The 12,641-nt window shown below is 43.7% G+C and overlaps 1 pseudogene; it reads right to left on the bottom strand.

Annotated features, from left to right (window-relative positions):
- Nucleotides 1–9,211: 9,211 nt before the first annotated feature.
- On the bottom strand, nucleotides 9,212–12,139 carry LOC116095720 (annotated as a pseudogene).
- Nucleotides 12,140–12,641: the final 502 nt, after the last annotated feature.

The following is a 12,641-nucleotide window of genomic DNA, read 5'->3' on the forward strand; positions in this document are numbered from 1 at the left end:
TCTCTCTCTCTCTCTCTCTCTCTCTCTCTCTCTCTCTCTCTCTCTCTCTCTCTCTCTCTCTCTTCTGTTTTATTTCTCTTTTCTACTTTTCTAGAAAGAAAAGTCTGATGTTGGTTTGTAGCACCGAACAAAAATATGATGTCATTGGAAATGAAAGTCAAAGAAAGGAACTGATATGTCATCCAAATGACTAAGTGGTAACAAAAATGTTAGTTACTAAGTTAAAATGGACAAGATCTATGGTCATTAAATGAAATAATGTTATGAGCATGACTATATTTTCTAATGATCTTTAAGTACAATACAATCCAAATAAAACTTTCAATAATGTTTCTCCTGGAAGTGACACTTTTAAAATGCATGTGGAACCATGAAGGTATAAAAGAATAAAAGGAGTATTGTATTCATAGTGCTAACTGGTAGCCTTTCATGGCTTGTTCAGTCTGCTTTCTTATAGAAGCCAGCACTACTAGCCTAGGGATGGTACCACTTACAACAGGCTAGACCCTTTCAAAATGACAAGTAATTAAGAAGTGCCTTAGAGCTGGATCTATGGAGACTGAGTCTCCTTCCTCTCTGATAACTTTAGTTTGTGTCAAGTTGACACAAAACCCAGCCAGTACAGCATCTGACATCTTACAATACATATTGGACTCTCTTCCTATGCCTGTAGGAAGAGGTAGAGAGACTCCTCCAGCCATTGCTGTATTGCCCCCCCCCCCAGCATGCTTGCACAGCTGGAAGCCCTTTCCCAGATGAAAATCTTAGTGGCCCAAGATTCTCTAGCGGTCTTTTTCTAGAAGTTTCTGTTCTTCCATTTGGCAATACTCTCCCTAAAACAGGGGGACATGTGATTCAGTTTTGCTTGTACCTCTCTATTTTGCCTCAGTTGGCCTAGAATACCTGATGATTCTATTGCTTTCACACTGTATTCCAATCCTGACCTGTCGGCTCTTTGCTAGCAGATAGCTTCGAGGAGAGAGGCCCAGACCTATAGAATGGTGAGTGTAAGCAACCCGGGAAGAACCGCATCTAGCTGAGTGTCTTGTTGAAGAAGAAACTCACTTTATTGCATCAGTCTCTCGTTTTTATGGAGCAGATGATGAGGGGTATGGGGTGATTTGGTGGGGCCTAAGAGATTATCCTACCTCAGTAGTTGCCAGGCAGGCAAGGGTTTGACCAGGTCATGTAGGTCCTGCTGGGTCACTCCACAGTGGAAATGATCAGGACAGGTTGCAAAACTGGAGCCAAGTTCAAGCCATTCCTCTAAGCCCAGGATAAGGCCTAACACCGACCAACCACACCCATCCCAAATCCAATTTGGTTTTGTTTTTTGAGACAGGGTTTCTCTGTATAACAGCCCTGGGTGTCCTAGACTCCATATGTAGACCAGGCCTGGCCTCATCAAATCCATATTTTAACATTTGTCTTTATTTTTATTTTTCTGTATTTTACTCAAATCAATTGTTAATTGTTTTTATCTGGAGAGACAAAAAGAATGAAGGTTCTGTGTGCCAACTTGGCCTACTGTCATCCCTGGATATTGGCTGTGAATGAACTGTGTTTCTTTGGGGATCATAAGTTATCACATATGAACCAGATGGCACGACATTCAAACCAGCAAAAGACTGCAGCATCTCTCACTTTACATGGCTGAAGGCTACAGTGACTAGTCCAGGACTCTTAAGGCTCTTAAGAACCACCAGAGTCACAGGTCCCCTAATCAAACACTGACTTCTAGTCACAGGGGGTGACAGATAAGATTTGTCAACACCCACCATGCCCATCCACATGGAATCCTAGATGATCCATGGAACTGATTGCATCAAATGTGCCATCACTAGTTGACAGATATTAGGGATGTGGTAAATCTAGGAGCTCCTTGATCACATACTCCATGAGCACTGACTGAGTATTACTGACATATGGGTAGAGCATCCAGAGCATTTTCTGGGGTAAGGCTTCAACTGCTCTTGCCTTAGACATAAAAGTCAGATTGTGGAACATTAGGATGACTTTGGGGGTGAGAATTTGCCACACAAGGTCATAGACAGAGTATATGCACACATACACACACAAACACACACATACACACACAGACACACATACACACACAGAGAGAGAGAGAGAGAGAAAGAGAGAGAGAGAGACCTCACATATACACGTACTAACATAAGCACATACATGCTCACAGTCACACACTCAGAAACACACACAGAGTCTCACAAGTAACACTCACAGACACTCAATGATAACAATTCAAAAGTAAATAGTGAAAACATGGCTATGAGGGTTTAGTCTCCTGATGGTCTTAAAATGGGAGAGACTGGGAAGAGCTTTCTGAAGTTGGTGCTCACAATCTTCAGGAGTAGAGAACTGAAGGGAGAGAGGAGGTAGGGACCATCTCCAGGAGGAGACAGACCTGGGATAAAGAAGGCACTCAAGAATTAATGAGGGGTCACCACTACATTGTGAATATGGAACCTGAAGAGTCCACCTTCTGTAGGCAGGCAGGAACCCCAATGGAGGGATAGAGACACCAACCCATCCCCAAAAGTTTTGAACCAAAATTTATTCTGTCTACAAGAAATGTAGGCACAGGGAATGGAGCAGAGACTGAGGGAATGGCCAGCCAGTATCTTGAGACCCATGCCGTGGGCAAAAACCAATCCCTAAAGCTATTAATGATGATCTGTTTTGCTTGCAGACAGGAACAAGTTGTCCTCTGAGAAGCTCCACCCAGCAGCTGACTCAGACAGAGCCAAACAATGGAAAGAACTTGGGGACTCTTCTGGAAAAATGGGAAGAAGGATTGCAGGCCCTTAAGGGGATAGGAACTGCGCAGGAAGACCAACAAACTCAACTAACCTAGACCTTTGATGTTCTCAGAGTCTAAACCACCAACCAAAGAACACACACAGGCTGGACCTAGGCTTCCCCACTCATATGAAACAGCAGATGTGCAGCTTGATTTTCATGTGGTTCCCAACAACTGGAATGGGGCCTATCCCAAAGGCTGTTGCCTGTTTTGGAATATGTTCTTCTAGCTTGGCTGCCTGGTCCGGCCTCAGTAGAAGAGGAAATGCTTAGCCTCACAGAGACTTAAAATGCCAAAATTAGGAGGAGTGGGTATAATAGGGGAAGGACCTGCTAAGATGAGAAGGGAATGGGGGTTGGGGGAAGGATTATGGGAAGGGGTAACCAGGAAGGGGGCAGTGAGTGGGATGTAAAATGAATAAGTAAAAATAAATAAGGTTTTTTCATTTAGAATTTTTTCCCATTGTTTTTATTAGATGTTTTCTTTATTTACAATATCTCCTTTCCCAGGTTCCCCTCCAAAAAGAAAAAAGAAAAGAAAAGAAAAGAAAAGAAAAAAACAAAAGCTAAAACAAACCCCTGTTCCCTCCCCCCTCCCCCTGCTCACCATCCCACCCCTTCCTGCTTACTGGCCCTGGCATTCCCCTACACTAGGGCATAGAACCTTCACAGGGCCAAGGTCCTCTCCTCCCATTGATGACCGACTTGGTCATCCTCTGCTATACACATGCTGCTGGAACTATGAGTCCCCCCAGGTGTACTCTTTGGTTGGAGTTTTAGTCCCTGGGAGCTCTGAGGGTACTCGTTAGTTCATTGTTGTTCGTCCTAAGGGACTGCAAACCCTTCAGCTCCTTGGGTCCTTTCTCTAGTTCCTTCATTGGGTACCCTGTACTCAGTCCAAGAAGCTGTGAGCCTCTTCTTCTGTATTAGTCAGGTACTGTCAGAGCCTCTCAGGAGACAGCTATATCAGGCTTCTGTCAGCCAGCACTTGCTGGCATCCACAATAGTGTCTAGATTTGATGATTGAATATGGGAAGGATTCCCAGGTGGAGCAGTCTCTGAATTGTCCTTCCTTTAGTCTCTGCTCCATAGTTTGTCTCTACAACTCCTTCCATGGTTATTTTGTTCCCCCTTTTAAGAAGGAATGAAGTATCTACACTTTGGTCTTCTTTTGAGTTTCTTATGGTTTGTGGTTTGTACTTTGTGTATTTCGATCTTCTAGGCTAACATCCACTTATCTGAGAATGCATACCATATGTGTTCTTTTGCGACTGGGTTACCTCACTCACTTTAGGAGCTTCTCAGCCATTTTCCATTCTCCATTTTCCTAAGAATTTCATAAATTCATTGTTTTTAATAGCTGAGTAGTACTCCATTGTGTAGATGTACCACATTTTCTGTATCCATTCTTCTGTTGAGGGACATCTGGGTTGTTTCCAGTTTCTGGCTATTATAAATAAAGCTGTTATGAACATAGTGGAGCATGTGTCCTTATTACATGTTGGAGCATCTTCTGGGTATATGCCCAGGAGTGGTACAGCTGGGTCCTCTGGTAGTACTATGTCCAATTTCCAAAGGAACTGCCAAACTGATTTCCATAGTGGTTGTACCAGCTTGCAATTCCACCAGCAATGAAGTAATGTTCCTCTTTCTCTATAACCTCGCCAGCATCTGCTATCACCTGAGTTTTTTATCCTAGCCATTTTGACTGTTGTGAGGTAGAATCTCAGGGTTGTTTTGATTTGCATTTCCCTGATGACTAAGGATGTTGAACATTTCTTTAGGTGCTTCTCAGCCATTCGGTATTTGTCAGAGGGGAACCTGATCTGGTATAAACCTGTGAGCCAGCTTAAAGAATGTAAACAGGCAACCTCGGGTGGTAGGAGGTTGTGGGGAACTTCCAGAATGTACCAGAGATCTGGAAGGTGAGAGACTCTTAGGACTCAAAGGGAGGCACCTTAGATGAAATTCCCAACAGTTGGGAGAAGGAACTTATAGAGCCTACCTCCAGCAGGAAGTCAGGACATCAAATGAGGAAGGGGGGACATCCCACAGTCACAACTCTGACCCATAATTGTTCCTGTCTGAAAGAATTACAGGGGTGGAAATGAAGAGGAGCTTGAGGAAAAGAAGGTCCAGTGACAGGCCCAAAGTGAGATCCAGAACAAGTGGAGTTCTCAAGGCCTGACACTATTACTGAGGCTATGGAGCACTCACAAAAAGGGACCTAGCATGACTGCCCTCCAAAAGACCCAACAAGCAGCTGAAAGAGTCAGATGCAGATATTTGTACCCAACCAATAGACAGAACAGATGACCCTTGTGGTTGATTTAGGGAAAGGCTGAAAGAAGTTGAGGAGAAGGACGACCCTGTAGGAGGACCAGAAGTCTTAATTAATCTGGATCTCTGAAATCTCCTAAACACTGGACCACCAACCAGGCAGCATATACCAGCTGAGATGAGGCCCCCAACAGGCATACAGCAGAGGACTGCTGGTCTGGGTTAATTCAGGGATGATTCACCTAACCCTCAAGAGACTGTAGGCCCTAGGGAGTTTAGAGTTCAGGTGGGGTTGGGGGTTGGGACATCCATGTGGAGACAGGGGGTGGAGAAGAGGTATGTGATGTGGAACAGTAGGGGAAGAATAAAATATGGAGTGTAAAAAAATTAATTAATTTTAAAAAGCCTCTATCATCTTCATGTGATGAAATTTAAGGTCATAATCTTGTTCTTCAGGTGTGATAGAATATGTAAGGCTTGCTGTAGTAGGAGAGCTGGGTTCTGATAGTGCCATTTTGCACTGGTTTCTGTTGATTATGTTCTTGCACTGGCCTTTTGCCTACTGTTTGTCTCTGGTGTTGGCTGGCTTGGTAGTTCCTGTATATTCTTGGTTGGAGCAGGCCTCCAGTGAGGCTGGCAGAGCTGTGGGGTGGGGAGCAGTGTGCAGATCTGTGAATGCATGTGGAGGAGTGGACAAGAAGTAAGATGGAGTTCACATAGCCATTTAGTCATTTTGAAAATACCCTTTGCCTTTTAGAAGATTTTCACTTTAAAGAAATTCCACTTAAGAATTGTTGGTCATATTGTCCATGCAATTACGTTTCTGTCCATAAAGATGTCTTCTATGCCAATACATTTAAGGATATTTCCTGCTTTCTCTTCTATCAGGTTCCATGTATCTCATTTTATGTTAAGGGCTTTGATAGGTAAAAGTAACATTTATTTACCAGATATAATTGTCGTATCAGAGGCTTACTGCTGAATAAACTCACCCTTTCTAGTTCTTTCAGAATTCTAGCTGGCTGGTTCAAATCAGCTGTTTCGGCTCAAACTCCTATGCAAGCTGACTGATTCAAATTGGCTTCTCTTGGCTTGTGATTGAATTGTTCTGCTTGGAAAAACTGCCTCTGAAATCCACAAACTAATCTACAGTGAGTGACTGCATGAACTGAAAGAAACTATAAGAATTCAATTGAACTCAATATCATGCAACTGAATTGTACCAAACTTAACTGAACTCAATTCATTCAAGTGAACTGTACTCAGCTGAACTTTGCTTCATTGCCTGACCTCAACTGAACTAAACTCACAGCACTGTCTCTATCTCTCTCTCTCAATCTCTCTCTGCTACTCTCTCCTATATATATATATATATATATGTATACATATATATATATATATATATATTTCTTTATTTACATTTCAAATGGTATCTCCTTTCTTGGTTTCCCCTCCGGGGGAAAAAAAAACCTGTTCCCTTCCCTTCCCCCCTCCCCCTGCTCATCAACCCACCCTCTCCCAAATCCTGGTCCTGGCATTCTCCTTTACTGGTCCATAGAACCTTCACAGGACCAAGTGCCTCTCCTCCCATTGATGACCAACTAGGCCATCCCCTGATATATATATGCTGAAGTCATAAGTCCCACCATGTGTACTCTTTGGTTGGTGGTTTAGTCCCTGGGAGCTCTGAGGGTACTAATTAGTTCATATTCATTCATCCTAAGGGGCTGCAAACCCTTCAGCTCCTTGGGTCCTTTCTCTAGCTCCTTCATTGGGGACCCTGTACTCAGTCCAATGGATGGCTGTGAGCCTTTACTTCTGTATTTGTCAGGCACTGGCAGAGCCTCTCAGGAGACAGCTATATCAGGCTCCTGTCCCCCAGCACTTGCTGGCATCTACAATAGTGTCTGGATTTGATGATTGAATATGGGAAGGATTTCCAGGTGGAGCAGTCTCTGGATTATCCTTCTTTCAGTCTCTGCTCCATAGTTTGTCTCTGTAACTCCTTCCATGGCTATTTTGTTCTCCCTTCTAAGAAGGAACGAAATATCCACACTTTGGTCTTCCTTCTCCTTGAGTTTCTTGTGGTTTGTGGATTGTGTCTTGGGAATTCTGAATTTCTGGGCTAATAACCACTTATCAGAGAGTGCATACCATGTTTGTTCTTTTGTGATTGGGTTACCTCACTCAGGATGATATTCTCCAGGTCCATTCATTTGCCTAAGAATTTCATAAATCATTGTTCTTAATAGCTGAGTAGTATTCCATTGTGTAAATGTACCACATTTTCTTTATCCATTCCTCTGTTGATAGACATCTGGGTTCTTTCCAGCTTCTGGCTATTATAATAATACTGCTATGAACATAGTGGAGCATGTGTCCTTATTACATGTTGGAGCATCTTCTGGGTATATGCCCAGGAGTGGTATAGGTGGGTCCTCCGGTAGTAGAATGTCTAATTTCCTGAGGAACTGCCAAACTGATTTCCAGAGTGGTTGTACCAGCTTGCAAACCCACCTCTGCTCTCTTAGTTTAGCAATTGTAAGCCTTTTTGTGTTTTGTCTTACCTAATCAAGCCCAATTAAAATTAAATAACTCATTCTCACATGGGGTTTAGCCTTTTACATGTATAACATGCCTTTTGCCTATAGGCTAGGTACTCTGTCTCTTCTGTACCCAGTGGCAGTCTTTTGCACCTGTTCCTGCCCCTCCCTCAAGGACACATAATCCTTTACCCCTCTCCTTCCCCTTCTTTCTTCTCTATCTTCTACCTCCTGCCTTTGTTGCTTATCCCTTTGCCTTTGTCCCTCTGAGACAAGTAGATCTCCTTTGTGCTGAGAACTTAGTCCTAGGGTAGCTTTGGCTGACTCTGTGGATCTCTACATAATGGTGCATTCCTGATCCCAGCCAGATGTGCCTTCTATTGGCCATGGGCATCCCTCCAGAAAACTCATGATTTTAAATTGCCTTGGGCTATTCATAATATCTCAGAAAGAGCATCCTGGTACATTCTTTAAGAAAATAGCATGGCATGGTGGTCCACGTATTTACTGTCAGCACTCCAGGGGCTCTAGAGATGAAAATAAGACCTATAACAAGCCAGTGAAGCAGAGCCTTGGAGCATTAGGTCCAGGACTTTGGCCAGCCTGGATGTCACTGAGAAGTGAGTAGGGAGACTGATAAGTTCCATAGAGAACATCATCTCCTCCTCAACCCGCTGTGAGTCACCTCACTGTCTTAAAGAAGCTACAATGCATATGAAGGTTGGGAGTCCCCTGTCAGGACCTGTCACAGGAAACCAGGTGACAGTCTTTTATCTCCAGATGAACAGATTTAGGGCCCTGGTTGTTAGGACATATTTCTCTACATAAGGAGTTAAGCTCCTCTTAGCCAACATATAAATTGTTCTGGAAGTATGAAGAAGTAGATACGTCCTTCCCACTTTGATATCGGGCCTCTGAGTGTTCATATGTTGCACATAGTCCTCCAGCAAGGGTTGAATACAAGGATATGGTTTCCAAGATGTGTCTGATTTGGTATTCATTTGGTCCTCATTTTTCTGACTCCAGAAGAAACCTGTCTCCTCATTCCATTGTTCTCCATATCTCACTTAGTTGCTGTGCTCTGAATGCACTACATACTAATTGTTTCCCAAACATTGAGTGCTATGGGAAGCCATGTGCTCTGGGTCTCATTGACAAGACCTACACAGATCTGAAATTGATTGACCTAATTATGGTGATGAGGAATGAAGAAACCAGACAGTACAGAGATTGTAGAAATGAGTAGGTTTGTGCTCTGATGGAGACTTACCAGCAACCCAGAAAATCATCACATTTATTGTATGCAATTGACAGAAGGGGACAAGCTCCTCATAGAAGAGTGCCTCTTGTAACACTCTCAAACTACAATAATCCTAGAGAAGGAAAGAGTGCTTGATATTTTCTGCAGATGCAGCATCCACTCATCAGCTCAGAGGAAGACCTTGCCTTTCCAGAATGTCTCAGACCTTGAGGTGCTTGACATATCCATGCTCCTCTCAGCAATGGACATTCACTTAGGATTCCACCAATCCCCAGTACTAAGCTTCCATTTCTCAGTTCCACAATCCACCTTACTCTATTTGGTGCTGGAAAAGGCAACGTTGGGTCTCCAGATCATAGACAAAGAAACCACAACACTTACTGCATGGGAATGTAGCAAAGGTGACTTTCTTGGGCTATCTTTTGGCCTTGAGTATGTGCAAAAGCTCAGGGCCAAAGTTTTCTGTGTGTTACAACTCTATGCATATTAACATAGCACTCCCTAGGGGCGGGGTACTGTTCCCCAGTCAGCTGGCTCAGCTTGGCTGTGTGGTGCAGAAGTTGTTTCAGAACAGGTAGAGAGGGGTAATTTTCATAGAAATTGATCTTTGTGAGGTTGGAGCATTGGCTTAGGGCAGGCAGGAGGGCACTGAAATGATGGTCTGTCATCCCACATGACTGTAATTCCAGGGTTTTCAGGGTATCTCTAACTCTCTCAAGGAGAACTCCAAGAGGCTCAAGGGATAAAATACAAAAAAGTATATTACCCAGGTCCAGATGTTTGAGCTCACAAATATTCATGCAGAGGGGGAGGTAATCTAAGTCTGTCTGTGAAAGACAACAGTAAGTGAGGGACAGGGTCTTCAAGGGCTTCTCCAGGCACCTGGGGAGAGAACAAATGACTGCTTTCTGGCAAATGATGTTGAAGAGGGTTGGTGGGGTTGACATGAAGCAGGTGACACTTCTCTCAGTCTCATTCTGACTATATATTGATGTAAACCACAGGATATGGCCTTCTGTTGTCTGCTCGCACAACTCACAGCATTCTAGTCTGAGGCCTATAGATACCACCATAGGCATGATTCAGGGCATGGCAGGAAATCACAGCAATAGCTGTATCAGGCCAACATAGGGAATGTAGGAAGAACTACCTACACCGAACAAAATTCAGTAACGTCCTAGTGCTGTTTTTAAGAGTTTTCAGACCACTGTTCCTCCAAAGACCAGGATTCTGTCTTCCCCTCCAACCCCAGTGTTCCATATTTTTTATCTATTCAACTCATTTCTGGACTCTAAACCTCCCACGCATGAGCAATTAGAGGCATGGTTGTGCCTGGTCATCCATATCTTAGCATAGAGCTCATCTGCTCGGATATGCTATGTCTCCAACAGTGCTAGGTTTATGGTGGCCTGACCATCAAGGACTCCCTAGTTTGACAGAGAGACAGAGACTGACATACAGACAGATACACACACACACAGAGAGAGAGAGAGAGAGAGAGAGAGAGAGATACAGAGACAGAGACAGAGACAGAGACAGAGAGACAGAGAGACAGAGACAGAGACAGAGAGACAGAGACAGAGACATAAACAGAGATGTTTTCTATCGTCTGCTGGACCCTCTCAATTCTTTCTTACCTGAGGCATTCTCTCAGATTGCCTTCTCTAAACAAGATACCTCTTATATAGAGATTCTGGAGACAGTTGAATGAGGGAAGTTGAGAAATCAACTTGGCTCATTTTCTCCTCCTCAAGCTCTTCTAGCGATGATATCTCTGCTGTCATCTAGCATGAGAGTAAGAAGATTTTTCATCTGTCTCAGGTAGGGAATAAGAAAAGCCAATTTATCTCCACAGATACAACTTAGCTCCAGCTCCTGCATACAGTTTACATCTGTAACTTTGAAGATTTCTATGAATGTGGCTTTGAATAAGCCCTGAATCTGCAGCTTTCTACAGCATAGATGAATGGGATCTTTTCTCTGCTGGACCCACTCCAACAAGTATGTACCAGATTTGTCAAGTCTTCCCTCCATGAGTTTGATGTCAGTTGTCACCTCCAAATGTTTCTTCATTCCACAGTCAGGACTGTTATCCACTGGTTGCTTCTGTGTCATGCACTGTGATAAGCATTCACCTTCATGGGATCCAGCCCATATCCTCCAAAATACATGGAGTTTTTTCCTCAAATTGATCACTCTGAGTCTGCACCTACTGTTGGGAGAAATGAGTATAATTCTCAGAAGATAAGAGAAGACACATTTTACAGTCTGGTTTTCTTCAACACCTCACATTTCAGCCGTTTCTTCCAAAACTTTGTGCCAGTTGAGGTTAAGGTGGCACACACTCGTAGGATTTGCTGAAGGAGGCAGAGGCAGGAGGATCACGAGTTCCAGGCCAGCCTGGGCTACAGATTTGCTGGGCAGTAGTGGTGCATGCCTTTAATCCTAGCACTTGGGAGGCAGAGGCAGGGATATTTCTGTGTTTGAGGCCAGCCTGGTCTACAGAATGAATTCCAGGACAGCCAGGGCTATACAGAGAAACCCTGTCTCAAAAAACAAACAAACAAACAAAAACACCAAAACTTTGCTCTTCCCTGTTCCTAGAATCAAACCCAGAGACTCATGCTCAGTAATCGAATAGTATTCTTTGCAAGAGGCATATTTAGCCCTTACTTCCCTTCATTCCAATCCTCTTAATCCTGACCTCTTTTCACTTGAAACTTTCAGGCATGCATGGAAAGGCCCATTCTGCATTGACTGCATCTACTCTTTTCTGTCCTCTACATTAGCCATTATTTGCCCAGATAGCTGAGACTGACCCAAGCCTCTATATCCCTCTGACTGATGCAAACAGAAGCCTCTGATCCATGGTTGACCAAATATTTCCTGTTTCTAGTTGATCCTTCTCACCCCCTAGAGAACCTTTCTCCACCCTAGCTGATCCTGCCTACCTGGAGAGAACATTTTGTGCAAGCAGTATATCTAGTTCCTCAAGCACAGCCTTCAAAGTCTCCACATTAAAGTTCTTTATCAGCACTCCTACAGGAAGGCATGAGAAGGGCCACACAAGTATCATGGCCCTTAAGATATTTGTATGTCTATGAGTGAAAGCCTCCTCAAACATCTCTGGCAACAGCTTCTTGGGTAGGTCCTGGAGAGCAGAAATGGCCAAGGCCTCCTCCCTCAGTAGCTTCTGTCTTACCAGCTGCAGGACTGTGGGTGTGGAGTAGACATTCATTGTGTCCCCTTCTACAGAGTCATTCTAGGATACCAGGAAAAAAATATAACATTAAGGACAAGAAACTTAGGAAACCCTTCTGCCCACACAGGGAAGTGTGAGGGCTAGATCACTGCTAATGAGGATAGAGAACTCAGTTTACCAATTTGATCACCCTCAGTTTTTTTTCTTTGTTTTTTGAGACAGGATCTTTACAGAGCTACTGTATTCTTGGCTATCTTGAAACTTGCTTTAAAAGACCACAATGGCCTGAACCTCACAGAGATTTGCCTATCTGTGCCTCCCAATTGCTGGGATTAAAGGTATGTTCCACCACTGCTCACCCTGTGCCCCCAGAGCATGTCTAATGCAGAACTGTTTGGTCCAGCCTTTGTTGGTTTGAAAGCCATAATTCTCATCTCTGGTTGTGTGAAGTCTCTCCAAAGTATCCTAGTTCCCAAAGACCACACCGACTTCAGCCACAGCTGGGGCAAATATATCCCACTGGGAAGGGATCACTAGG

Source organism: Mastomys coucha, unplaced genomic scaffold, assembly GCF_008632895.1.
Source record: "Mastomys coucha isolate ucsf_1 unplaced genomic scaffold, UCSF_Mcou_1 pScaffold18, whole genome shotgun sequence".
NCBI lineage: Eukaryota > Metazoa > Chordata > Mammalia > Rodentia > Muridae > Mastomys > Mastomys coucha.